Source organism: Mauremys mutica, chromosome 2 (genome assembly GCF_020497125.1).
Source record: "Mauremys mutica isolate MM-2020 ecotype Southern chromosome 2, ASM2049712v1, whole genome shotgun sequence".
NCBI lineage: Eukaryota > Metazoa > Chordata > Testudines > Geoemydidae > Mauremys > Mauremys mutica.
The window spans coordinates 125,250,011-125,262,704 of NC_059073.1; the positions used below are offsets into that span (position 1 = coordinate 125,250,011).

Consider the following 12,694-nt stretch of genomic DNA (forward strand, 5'->3'; position numbering starts at 1 on the left):
TGGAGAAAATGTCATCAGCTGGTATTCATTAGTTCTCCCAGCATTGCTAGCACAGAAAGCTGAATGGGTACTGCAGCAATGGTGAGGGACTTTTCCTAAAATCCTCCTTGAAGAACAGGCCTGAAAATGGTGATTTAAAAACAAACAAAAAAAAAAGTCAGGAGTGCAGCCTCTTTTTGGTTTACCCAGTTTTATGAATTAAATCTACAAGTAAAAGTGAGGCATTCTGGGGCGTGGGAATATCAAATCACTGTTCTCTACGTGGCACCATATGTGTGCATGAGCTGTCTACAGAAATATAAGACACAGTCCCTGCCTTGAAAAAAATGACAATCAAAGGACTTGATCCTGAAAACATGTCACACAAGGGTCCCACTATTTTCAAATTAGACTTAACTGAAGTCCCTGAAACTTCTTACATGAGTAAAGACTACTTGTGTGAGTAAGGCTCACAGGATCAGACCCTACGTTAGATGATGTTCAATCAAAAAGGTGTGGGAGGTGGACAGGGCAACACAAAATTGTGTAATTTGTCTCGTTCAGACCAGACATTTGTTTGTCCAGGATTTTTTTTTCTCTCTTTCAGATGTGCCTGCTGACACCTGTGGACCCAAAGCATTGGCCTAATGGTGTAGCCTGTGCTGAGGGCCTGATCTTGTGTGGGGCTGAGTGTCAGAAGCCTGAAAAAGAAAAATATTTACTTCATATTCATGTAGGTAAATGGCCATATTTATATCCTGAGCGAGCCACGGAATTCTCCACACAGCTTTGTTATTTAATAAATTTAACACCAGGGGCTATTGGAGCATTTTCAGTTGCAGTGTTAGTCGTGGAGGACGTCATATTCAGGAAGCATCCACAAGGAACACTGTTCTCAGGAAAGCAAGCGCAGCAGTGTGCTGATTTTTCCGTGCATGCCCTAGACTATGATCTGATGTTTCCAGCTATTGGTTCTGGTCCTGCAAACACTTAGACATCTGAGTAAAGTTACTTACATGTGTAGTCCCATTGACTTCAGTTGGGCTATTATTTGTGAGTAACTTTACTTATATGCATAAGTGTTTGCAAGATCAGAACTTTAGTATATAAGCATTCAATATAAACAAGTCAAGGAAGCTGACAACATAAACATTCACCTAACACCACACTCAGAATTACAAAATGTTTATTCTCTCTCTTAAAATACACTGTGGGCCCAGTCTCACTTCCTTTGAAGTCAATGGGAGTTTTCCATTGGAGCTGAACTCTGCCTTGTATGTATAGATATCATACAGTTTACTACACTAAAAAGAGTATATAAAAAGCCTTTTTTACTTAGTGCTTTATGAGCAAGCAATACTATGTTCAGAGATTTTCTGTTTCTTTAGTATGATCTCCCATTTCAGGAACTGTAATGTGAATAATTAACTCATCGGTGGATCCACACTACTGTGCTAGTTACGTATATACTTGTGCTAGCATTTAAAGAGGAGAATTTTTCTTCTCCTTCACCCTGTCTTTTATTATAGGTGGAGCTGGTAGCACTGCCAATAGCACTGCCTGACACTTTCCAGTACAAGAATTTATTTTCATTTGTTTATGAGTTTGCCACATACTGGGTGTTGGCTCAGGCTGTTTTTGTTTTTTTTTGTTTTGTTTTTAATTTCAGATAAAATGGTTCAATTATTTATGAGAAGAAAATAAGGGAAAACATATGTTGATTTCCCCATGTTAAAAAGTTTCTTACAACCTTCTCCTTGAGAAGCTCACAATGTTTTGGAGCAGGGACTTGAAATTTGGCGGGAGTGGGGCTGATGTCAGCGAAGGGCTGCTTGCCATCCCTGTGAAAAAATGCTCGCATTTGGTCAAGTCATAAGCCTTTGAAAAGTCTCGTTTGCAAGTGTTCAGTAGAGCTTTGTTAGAATTTGGCAGCTAAATTCTCCGAAGATTCCATCCCATTGAGCTTGCTGCAGCCTAGAGATGAGAGGGCTGAATGGGGCTCTCCCTGAAATTGCTTCTCCCGGCCACCAGGAAAGTCTTGGATGCCAGCACAAACATTGAGAGCAGGGAGAGTTTCTCACCTGTGCTATAAATGCTCTCCCTGCTGGCACCAGGCAGTGTGTAGGAGGAAGCTGACTGAAATGCACAGGGCTCTTGGGGGTATGGCATGGAGTGGAAGATGGTGATAGCAGATTGGGTGAAGGAGCCTGTAGGGTAAGACTAGGACTGTGAGCTTGGCTAGGAAAGATACTGGAACAGGCTGGACAAGGAGACTGTGGGGTCAGTGGAGGGAAACTGGGGTTTGGAGGTTGAGGGATGGGGACTGAGATCAGACAGGAAGTCTGGGGAAGGGAGGAGGGAGACTGCAATTAGCTCAGTGAGGAGATTGGAACAGGAATGAGGGGCCATGTGTGGGAAGACTAGGACTGGGAGAAGGAGCTGGAGGAGTTAAGGGGTTGGGGGGACTCTGATGAGGAGCTGAGGGGCACATGGGAGTGGGACAGGTTAGAGGGGACATAGCCAGAAGGGGTCAAGATTGGGGGCACTACATTGGGACAGAAACGTCTGTGCTCACTAGAGAACACTCCCCTCCAGAGTCTGGAATGGAACCCAAGATCCTGTGAAGAAATAGTATGTGATCATGTGGTTAAAAAGTTTCATAATCCATATGCAGAAATTGTGATTGCGGATGGCACCTTAATTCTGGCATTTCCTAATGTTTGAGTGCTTGATTTTGCAACCTTAATAGTGTTATTTTAATGTAGTTTTTTGCATATAATATAGTTATGCCCAGATATTTACCATTGTACCATGGCACAGCACCACATTGGTACTCCTGTATATAACTCGTTAACAGTAAGAGAAGTGGTTGTATAGTATATGGTGAAATAGTTCCATGTCATGATCTGTCATTCCCTTGTGTTGTGTTTGTATATTATTTGTGCAATTCAGTCAAACCTCAGTTACCTGAGAGGAGGACCGTGAATTCATTGGAATGAATGAGGGTTCGTATAACTGATGGACTCTCGATATAGTCAGTGCACATCAAAGAACACAGAGTTGCTTTGGAGGAAAGAACTTTGTGAATAATCAAGGTTTGGTAATTGAGCTTTGCCTGTGTGTAAATACCCTTCATTAGATGTGTTTTGTTTAGTGTACAAGGAAATATTAATTATAAAAGAATAAAGTTAGGGTTCTATATTGACATACTTAAAATAAGGAAACAGCCAGTTTTGATTCAAGTCAGCTTGTACTTCTCAACATCACCTGGCAAGTGGGAGATTAGAGAGATAACATCTAGCTCTGCCAGGACACTCATTCTTCCCTTCTTGGTGTGTTTTTGTTGTTGTTGCTGTCCTTGCTGGCTGCAGCAGAAGTGGAAGCAGAAGCTAGGACTACACGGGACTAATTTTTAGCATAGGCCTGGGGCAAATGCTGACCTGTGGGAATCAGCTATGATATTGGGCTTTTTGTCCAATCTCTATTGGCATTTGCACCAATAATGGCACCTCTGGACTAACAGCGCATGGTCTGATTTGTTTGGGTCAAGTTGCCTTTATCCTTCTAGTGTTCATTCCATAAAACCCACTCTGTGGGAAGCTCTGTGTTCCCACATAAGCCCTTAACACAGGGCTAGAGTGGTTCATATGGCCTTGTATGGGACCTCTGTCCTGGGCTGAACATCACTCTCTTTAATTGTGCGATTGTAGTTATATATTTTGCTGGTTGTTTCCACAGTAAGGCCTTGATTTAGCTGAGTGCTCGCCCACGTATCTTACTTGAAGCACATAAGCAGCCCCCATTGATTTCAGTGGCACTACTCATTTGCTTAAAGTCAAGCACATGCTTAAATGCTTTGCTGGATTAGGGCATAAATATCTACTTTAGAGTGTTTACTATGTGCATGGATACAGATGAATTCCTGCAGGAGACAAGATTAGAGGCTGATTCGACACTGACTTTTTACTCATCCTCTTTCATCCTCACAGCAGTTAATGGGGCTGCACATGATGCAGATTTTGGGCCTGTAACTCTAATGTAATAAACATTTCCTCCATCATGAAGCTTAGTACTGTTAGCACGTAGGAGAAGACTCTTCCTACATTTGAGAGAGGTTTTTTGGGGGCGGGGGTGAGGATCCCAGGTACTTTATAAAACTGAGTTACTGGGAATACATTGCCTTTTTACAAGCACATTTGCAGGTTAACAATCTGTAAAAAAACTCATAGTACCTAATATTTTTCAAGTGTGCAGTAAAAGGTGTTTTATGTAAAAAAACCAAGGGATTGTGTATGCGCCTGTCAGATTTTGATGAGCCAAAATGTTCATCATAATTTTTAGCAGAGGGTATCAGTATGTACAAATGACAGTTATATGTAACCAATGGGGCCTGAGTCTGCTTCCACTGAAGTCTTTAGGAATATCATCATTCATTTCAGTAGAAGCAATTTTGGGTGCATAGGCTATATTTTTATCACAATGTTAAGCCCTGTCCTTTAATGAGGCTCCATGTAAGACCTGGGGACTGCCTACACAGAGCTCATTACAGGAGCAAGGCTTTTGCTAGCAGGCGAGGAATTATTGCAGAAAGAATATCTCAGTACCCCAGTCGTATTTTTGGGCCTGACCCTACAAACATACAGGTCTTGATTCAGCACGTCAGCATATCAATGAGTACATAACCATGTCATATGCCAGCTAACTCTCACAATTTTATTGTGAGTATTTGGCCCAGCTCCTAGAGTCCTGTGATCATGAGAAAATTTCAGCTTTCATTAAAAGGAAAAAAGAAAAAGAGAGCAGTTTTCTAGCCCTCGTGATTGCCGAGAAAAGCTTGAAAATATAACCTGAGTACATCCTAATGGTTCAAAAACCAGACGGCAAAGAAAAAGTACCCCTAATTTACTATTTTAAAAAATCTCATGATTTTCAGTCCAGTCTCATGATCTTTTAGTGCCTGACTCCTGATTTTGAAAGCTTGGCATTAGCAATACTGACCTACTTAATTGCTTTGTTGACTTGGGGCCTTACTACTGTATACTGGTGGTGCATACTAGTGGTCCCAGTGGTGACCAGTGACATGCTCATGATGGACTGAAGTCAGTTACGTAGAGAAAAGGGTGCTGAAAATTATTGGGACAGCTCCTGGCAGTTAGTATTACTTCTGTTAGGACATGATCCTGCAAACTGTTACTATCAATACTAACTATGCTTGAGCAAACAGGGCCTGATTTTATTTCTTGGAATAAATTATTATCCACAATTAGTTCAATTATTTAAAAAAAAAATGGAAATTCACTCAGCCAAACCAATGTAATGGGAATGTTAAGCATGGGATAGGAGAACACACAGCAGCTATGAAATAACAAATCCAAGCCCTCACTGTGGTAGGCAATAGGGAACAACCTTTTTCCTGCTTTTCATGGCAGTCTCCTTTATTTGCGTTAGGTACGTATTTAAGAGGTCATTGCTAAGCATGATGGTTCTTGGCATACCCAGGACTATAAGTCACCTTATTAACCACCGCCTCCAGTGAGACGAAGTCTTTCTTGTGGTAGCTGGGTGTCAGCTGCCTGACCCTGCCAGCCCTTCAGCCACTCAAGCACTCTCCTCTGGGTTTATGCCAGCCCTTCCTTTGCCTTGCAGGTTAACAATAGGTGCACCCCAATCCCTGAATCCTTTTCAATTGTTCCCCTGTGATACCCAGCCCCTGACGCTGGCTACTCACAGAAGTTCCAGCTCTTCTAACCCGAAGGTGTGGGCTGCCCCAATTTACCAGCTTTACCATCACTCGCTGCTCCTGTAAAGTACACAGCCCTTATGAGCACTTATAATAAAACAAAAGAATGTTTATTTAAGAAAGAATAAAGATTTAACTAGAAATGAGAGAGTAATGGAAACAAGTGGTTACAACACAAAACAAAATCATAAACTGCAAACCTGGGTGTACACTTATCAGTAGTTATCTATCCTATCTAATAAAGTAGGTTGTCCTGCAAAGTTCAGTTTGCAGAGCTGGCTGGTTTCTCAAGAATGGGGATACAAACCTTCATGAACGCAAGCCCCTCAGCTATGGGTTTTCTTCTATGAATGGATCTAGAGTGCCTTGCCCTACACCCTATTATATTAAAGCATTTTTCTATTCACAGCCTGGGCAAACCCCTCCCTCCTTGTAGAAAAGAAATGATTTTGATTGTTTGTCATTGTCTGACGGTTTTCCATTGACTGTGGTAGGGGTAGACAACAGAACTTTGCACTACCTGGCTAGCTGAGTGGGGAGGGGTAACAACTCCATCTTCCTTGAATGGGCCATTATTGTGACACCCAGTGACTAATTTCTAATCCAAGTGCCTAAAGCATACTTTCCAGTTAGTTACATTATTCCTTAAATATTATCCATACATACATCTCACAATAACTATGAGTCTTAACAAGGTATGAGCTTTCTGTAGATACAGGATATTTATCCATAAAGAGGACATATAAGGTAAGATGAGTTTGGTGTAGTGAGTTTATCCTGTCTCTGGTGAGAGCTTTTTGTAAAGAACAGGGGACCTTTTGTCAAGTGGTCTATGTCACACCATCGTATTTTTCACCATATTAAAAATCTGAATACTTAATACTACATTTAAAAAAAACAACCTACTAACCAACCAACACAAACATCTGCTGCAAATAAACATAAAAAAACCCCTCCACAACATTACAGAGGCATTGGAAGGTGAAATCTATCTCCTTTCCTTTATTTTAAGTCAACTGTTGGGAACTTTTCAAGGGTACTAATTGACACCCCTGGAGACTCAAATTCTCTTATTCTCCTGGAGGCTGGGGTGGTAACAGAAGCAGTGCAAGATTGTCCATTGGAATTATTATACGTCCTTTCCCCTATCTTTTGTATGTCTTACCTACTTAGGCCCTGATCCTGCAAAGACTTACTCACATGCTTAACTCTAAGCACTTGAGTATTCCCCTTAGCTTTAGTAGAACTAGTCAGATGATTACAGTTAAGCATATTGATTAGTCTGTGCAGGATCAGGGCCACAGCTGTAAGCTATTTGGAGCAGGTACTGTCTTCTGCTGTGTTTTTGTACAACTCTTACCATGATGGAGCCTCCATCTCAGCTGGGTCTTCTAACTGCTACTGTAATACCAATACCAGTAAAAATAATAATGCCACCATACTTCAGTCCTGACTTGCAGGGGACCATCTCTATCAGCAAGATGACAGTTAGTCTCTAACCCATTCAGTGCTTGGCCTGTCTGATAACAAGGATGCTAACTGGTGCTAGAAGGGATGGAAATCTGTTTCCATTTTCCTCCATTGTTTCCACACTGGTTTGTTATGGTAGGGTTGTTTACAATTCAATAGTTGCCATTATTTTTTTAAAATAAGAAAAGGAGGGAATATATATATATAATAATTACATAGACTTGGAAGACAAGGGTGTTTAAAATTTAGTGCCCACCAGCTTTGAAGTGTCCCTTTAAGAATAGGATGTAGCACAAATTCCTAATGTGAACTATATATATGGTTCTTTTTTTAATTGTAAAAACAACCCAATATCTCAAAGGCTTTATGAACAGACCTAGAGAACCTTGAATTATTGTGGTGCAAATGCTTGGGTCACATTGTGTACATGAGAACGAATTGAAAACAAGCTTCCCAGTTGACATTAAGCCAGTGTTTGTGAAATAAATCCACCAGCCTTCAGGCTAATGAAATTCTCCAGAGAGAAACAAACATACTCATCACCCACATAGTTGCCAATGCAGACATCCCAGACTTATTTGGAAAATTATTAGTCGTATTTGTATTTCTGTAGTGCCAAAGAGCCTCGACCAGGACCCCATAATTGTATGATACCAATGAACAGCACAAGCAGCTGACCTGCACTTCTCCAGATGCAAGAGGATGGCAATATAAAATAAAATAAGTCCATTAACTTTGTGGGTGCTGCAAATAGTCATCTTGCTGTTCTTCCTCAGATCCCTCTGGCCACCTGTGGGCACAGTGGTGCAATCAGGTGGACAGGAGTCAGTTATATTTTTGGGGTAGGGCATGCCCAAAATTGGTTTTGGAGATGCTCGCAAAAATAGTAAGGCTAACTCTGGACTCATGCTCATTTATGGCCAGGATGGGGAAGGGAGGAGAAAGAGGAAAAGGCTATGCCATTGTCCCTGCATCCTGGACCCAGATCGGTGTCTGGATTTGGCCTATTTGACTTCTGTACTCTTCACCCACATAAAGCTCAATTATTCAATTAAGAAAAACAAAAACAAAAAAAACCCCACAAGCAAAAAAACAAAAGACTAATGAATCACAATGTGCTTTGGTCACTTATTCTAAGAGCTGTAGCTTAGTTTTAATTATTTGTTTAACTTCATGTTCTACTAGTGAATGCACAGTAGAATATTCTAAGTAAAAGCAATGACGTCTAAGTTGTATGAGACTTTGCTCTGCCATTAAATCCTTGCTGAGGAGTGGAGTGAGACTGCAGTGATTTTTGTGAGAATATTTAGTTTTGTCAATTTCCGAGGTTTTACTACTTCACTTTCACCATTTCCAGAGTGGTGCTGTAGACAAAATTTTAAGGTGAGAGAAGAGTTTGTTTCAAACAAAAACAAACACTGAGGTGATGCTTTGGGGTTTTCCTGAGGCCAGTAAGGGGTTCAATCAACACCTGCCTTGCAACTCTGGGTGCCTTAAATGCTAGGCAGCTGTGGCTCACAGCCTTGACACCAAGAACCAGCATACTAGAAAAGTCTCACCCTGGCTTCTATCACCCAGTTACTCTTTCAGGGGGACCTCCACAACCCTTCCAGCCCCGTGTTCTCCCCAAAAATGTTTACCTGCGGTGCTCAGCCCCTCTCACAAAACCGAATAAAGTTTGCTGGTCCTTTAAAGAGACAGTACACCGTAACCTGTTAACTTAACTAAGGTTAACACAAAGTAAAACAAGCTTAGTGAACACAGATTTAGGTGATACCAAGTAAAAAGGCTAGGGATAGAAATGGTTACAAACAAGCAAAAGTAAATCTAACTTAACAAACTAGCAGCATTTATTCAAAGTAGTTTTCTCACCAAAGTCATTCCTCCAGCATGGCTGGTGATCCTTCAGCCAGAATCCAAATCCGAATCACTTTGTTCTTTGTCTTCTCAGGTGAAGGATGATAAAATGGCCTTTTGCCTTCTCTTCTATCTCTCCTATAGTCTGTTAGTCTATAAGGTGCCACAGAACTCTTTGTTGCTATCTTCTCCAAGTTTATTGACTCTGTCAAAGGAGACAGGAAGGTTTCCTGGGGGTGCAGTCTCCATCCTCCATGGAGATTGTTCAGTGGTCATTTTCCCTCACTTGCTTGCTTTGTTTACTTTGCATGTAAATGTGATTTTCATTATCTTTGGTCACACCTTGCTTAATTTACATTGGAGACACAGTCAAGTCTGTGAAACAGCATTCTTTTTAGGACCAGCTGGGATTAGGCACTATCTGCCAAACAGATTGGAGGAATATATTTCCATTCCAGCACTTCTCTATAGTTTTTTGCATGTGAACTATACATACATCACACAAGAATATTAATGATCAGTGAGTTACTAGTCTCTCAATGATATATTACAAGACACCTCTTAAATAAATATCATGACAGTGGGTGGGATGCCCTGGGCTGGTCAGGCCAGCTGAGACTCACTGGTACATACCAGGGAACCCCTTGACCTCTGGCAGTAGAGTGCTCTTGGGGTCATATCAATTTATCTGTAGATCCAATTCCCCAGAACTTGCCATCAACACATCAAAAGCAACTCTGACTTTGGAAGATGAACGTATCCCACAATATTGAACTTCTTCAACCGACAGAGGAGAAACGCTTATCTGATATCTTAATGTATGGATCTTTCTTGTTTCACACTTGCTGACCTCATGTGCCGTGCCAAGACATCTGAATACATTTGTCCTCAACCACTGATGGAAACAGGACTGTTTTCTGAGTAAACAGCACTGGGTCTGTGTCTGTTTCTTGTGTTATTTTAATGTACATTGACAGTGATGTAATGACTGCCATGTTGGCTGGAGACCTCCAAAGTGAAAAGCAAGAGACTCTATAATGTGAGAGCCTAATTTAAACTGAGAGCTATAGCAGACCCATATCCTCTGTAGATCAGGCACTGAAAGGAATACCTAACACACACTGACTAGTATCTTTTTAGAAAGTGCCATCATCCTTCCCTATTAAAAAGCAATAAAATATATTTTAAAAAATCAGGTTATTACAGCTCCCCAAGCTAAAAAGTTATAAATAGCCCCTATATATAGTACCCCTTCTTGCCTCTCTATTCTCCACCCCTGCACTTTCCCTAGCAGCACGACCCAGAGAAGCAAACTCAGAGAAAGAACCCCTGCCTTCTCTATTTCTGCCACAGAGTTGCTGTGTGACCATAAGCAGGCCTCTTAACCCCTCTGCTTCTCGTCTGCACAATGGGGACCAGGATTCCCTTTGTATGACTCTCCCCACCCCTGGCTTCTAGGCAGGGGGTTGTTTGAGAGCAGCAGTGCTGAAGGGTGCTGTACTTTTGGTTTTAGGGCCTGCAAAGCGCTTTGGAGAGAGGAGACAGAAGTACTAAGGGGATGGGTGATTTGCTATTGATTGCTCATTAGCACGCTATGATTTTATTATGGCATCGCCTGGCATGATCACATGACTATGATTATAATTTCTTGCCCAAGGGGTTGCCACACCTGACCGCTCCCCCACCACCCTTGGGGGGATCGCTCCTGCCAACCACAGGCTGCCGGGGCAGAGCTGGGGTGGAAAGGAGGCGGGCCCGAGGGGCGGAGTCTCCTGGCCCCCGCCGTGCCCGGCTCCGGTGGGGTAAGGCAGGGAGGGCTCCCGCTGCGGTTTGGTGCCAGCTGTGAAACTGATGAGGGAGCGGGAAGCGGGGCTCGCTCGCTCCCTGTCTGGGGAGGAGGCTGCGAGCCCGTGTGTGTTTAGAAAGCAAAGAGCCAGTCCCACCCCCGCCCCGCCCCCGCCCGCCCGGTTAGCTCTGCTCCCGGCTGGCTCCGAGTCTAGCGCGCTGCGAGCCCAGCGCTGGCCGGGGGCACCGCCGGAGGAGCGGGCAGGCGAGCAGAGGGGGCACATGCGGCTTCGGCGGTAGGGCGAGCAGCCCGACATAAACCAGAGCCAGGTCAGTGGGCTTCTTTCACACCCGCCTTCTGCTGCGTTCAGCCCGTGTGTCTGGAGCCTTTTAAAGCAGCCGCCAGCGAGTGGGCTCCGAGAGGACCCCAGTAACTCAGGGGACAAGCGGAGTTGCAGAGGAGGGTGCGGGGAGTCTCGCCCTGCCCTGCTCATCAGCGGGCGGAACTAGGTCGGGCTGCTGGTGTGCCGGGGTTGGGGGTGACGATGGGGCTGGTGCGTGCCGGCTCTGGCGTGGGGTGACAGCCATCCGGCTGAGTCGGTGGTGTCCTCACATGCCTCCTTGAGCCCGGGCTGAAGCCGCCCCCCCGCCCACCACCCTCCCCCTTGTCTCGAGCAGCACGCGGGGCTGAATTGCCTTCCTGCCCCCGGGCCTTCCCGAAAGAAATAGTTTCTTCACCGAGGGGTTGTTATCTCCAGCCCGCTGGGCTTTCTAGCTCCAGCCCTTTCTCCCGAGGAGGGGCCTCCCGGAGGAGGAGGAGGAGGAGAAGAGACAGCTGTTTAGGGCTTCTCATCTGGCCGATTCTGCTTGGCAGGGGTGAAATGATCGCTGGAAGGGCAAGGCAAGGAGCCGGAGCTTAGGGGGGAGACGAGCCCTGCAATTTGGGGGTGGGGATAGGCTTTGCATGTTTCCTGCGTTCGGGAGGGGTGAGGCTTTAAAAAGGGGCTTAGGCTATTAAAAGGGGGGGGGGGACAGTGGTAGGGATGGTAAAGCGATGTCTGAATTGCCAGCTGATCCGTTGGGGTGTGCGTGCATGTGTTATCTGTGTAACTGTCTCCTATTCCCATCAACTCTCATATGTAATAGCCACAGGGTGTTTGTTTCCCTTTTCGGCATTGAGGGAGTTGCTAAAGGGGAGGCTGCTTTCAAAAAAGGGGAACTTGGAGATAGGGAATCGATATTTATTTTTTTCCATTTATTTTTATTTCTAGGCTGAATGAATCTGGAAGCATGTCATAGCCCGCCCCCTTGTGCCCCTGAAATATAGTTATAGATCCAGGCTAAAAGGATGCTTTGATTTCATAATTTGCTGCTGTGTCTAACCCTTGCTGCATGTAATTCACTGCAGGCAGAACAAAGCTCTGTCACAACTGTGCTTCCTGGTTGTCGCCTCCTGCCTGCAAACCACTGAACATTTTCCACTTGATATCATCATGCAGAAAGGGAGAAACGAGACGCAATGAGAGATTCAGGTAATACACCAAAAATACGCTCAATATCGGTAACGGTCAATGCTCATGTCTGTGGAGTAGTGCAACGCGCGGAGATTGTATTGAACTCTGTCTGGGTGATGTCTGGGGTTGCATCAACGTTGTTTAAGTGAGGTTTGCTGAGCAGAAAATCCAGATGACTTTAGAGACTGATCTTTTTCCTTTATTTTTCTCATAATGCCAGTTAGGGCAGAAACTATCCAGTAACTCAAAACCATCATTCCTATTAAAACGTTCAGATGGGTTTTAAGCATTATTTTTTTTACGGACAAGAATAAAGGTTAAATATATCAATGGTGACAGAATTTGGCTT

At 43.7% G+C, this 12,694-nt stretch overlaps 1 protein-coding gene across 8 annotated transcripts in view; it reads left to right on the top strand.

Moving 5' to 3' along the window:
* The first annotated feature begins 10,726 nt into the window (after nt 1-10,726).
* Nucleotides 10,727-12,694, top strand: part of RNF152 (ring finger protein 152) — a 77,259-nt gene continuing 75,291 nt past the window's right edge. The window contains exons 1-2 of one of the 8 annotated variants that reach the window (XM_045006095.1): nt 10,727-10,848; nt 12,240-12,363. The gene's annotated coding sequence lies outside the window, so the exon portion shown is untranslated. The other 7 variants (XR_006577031.1, XM_045006094.1, XR_006577028.1 and 4 more) reach the window with 7 other exon arrangements.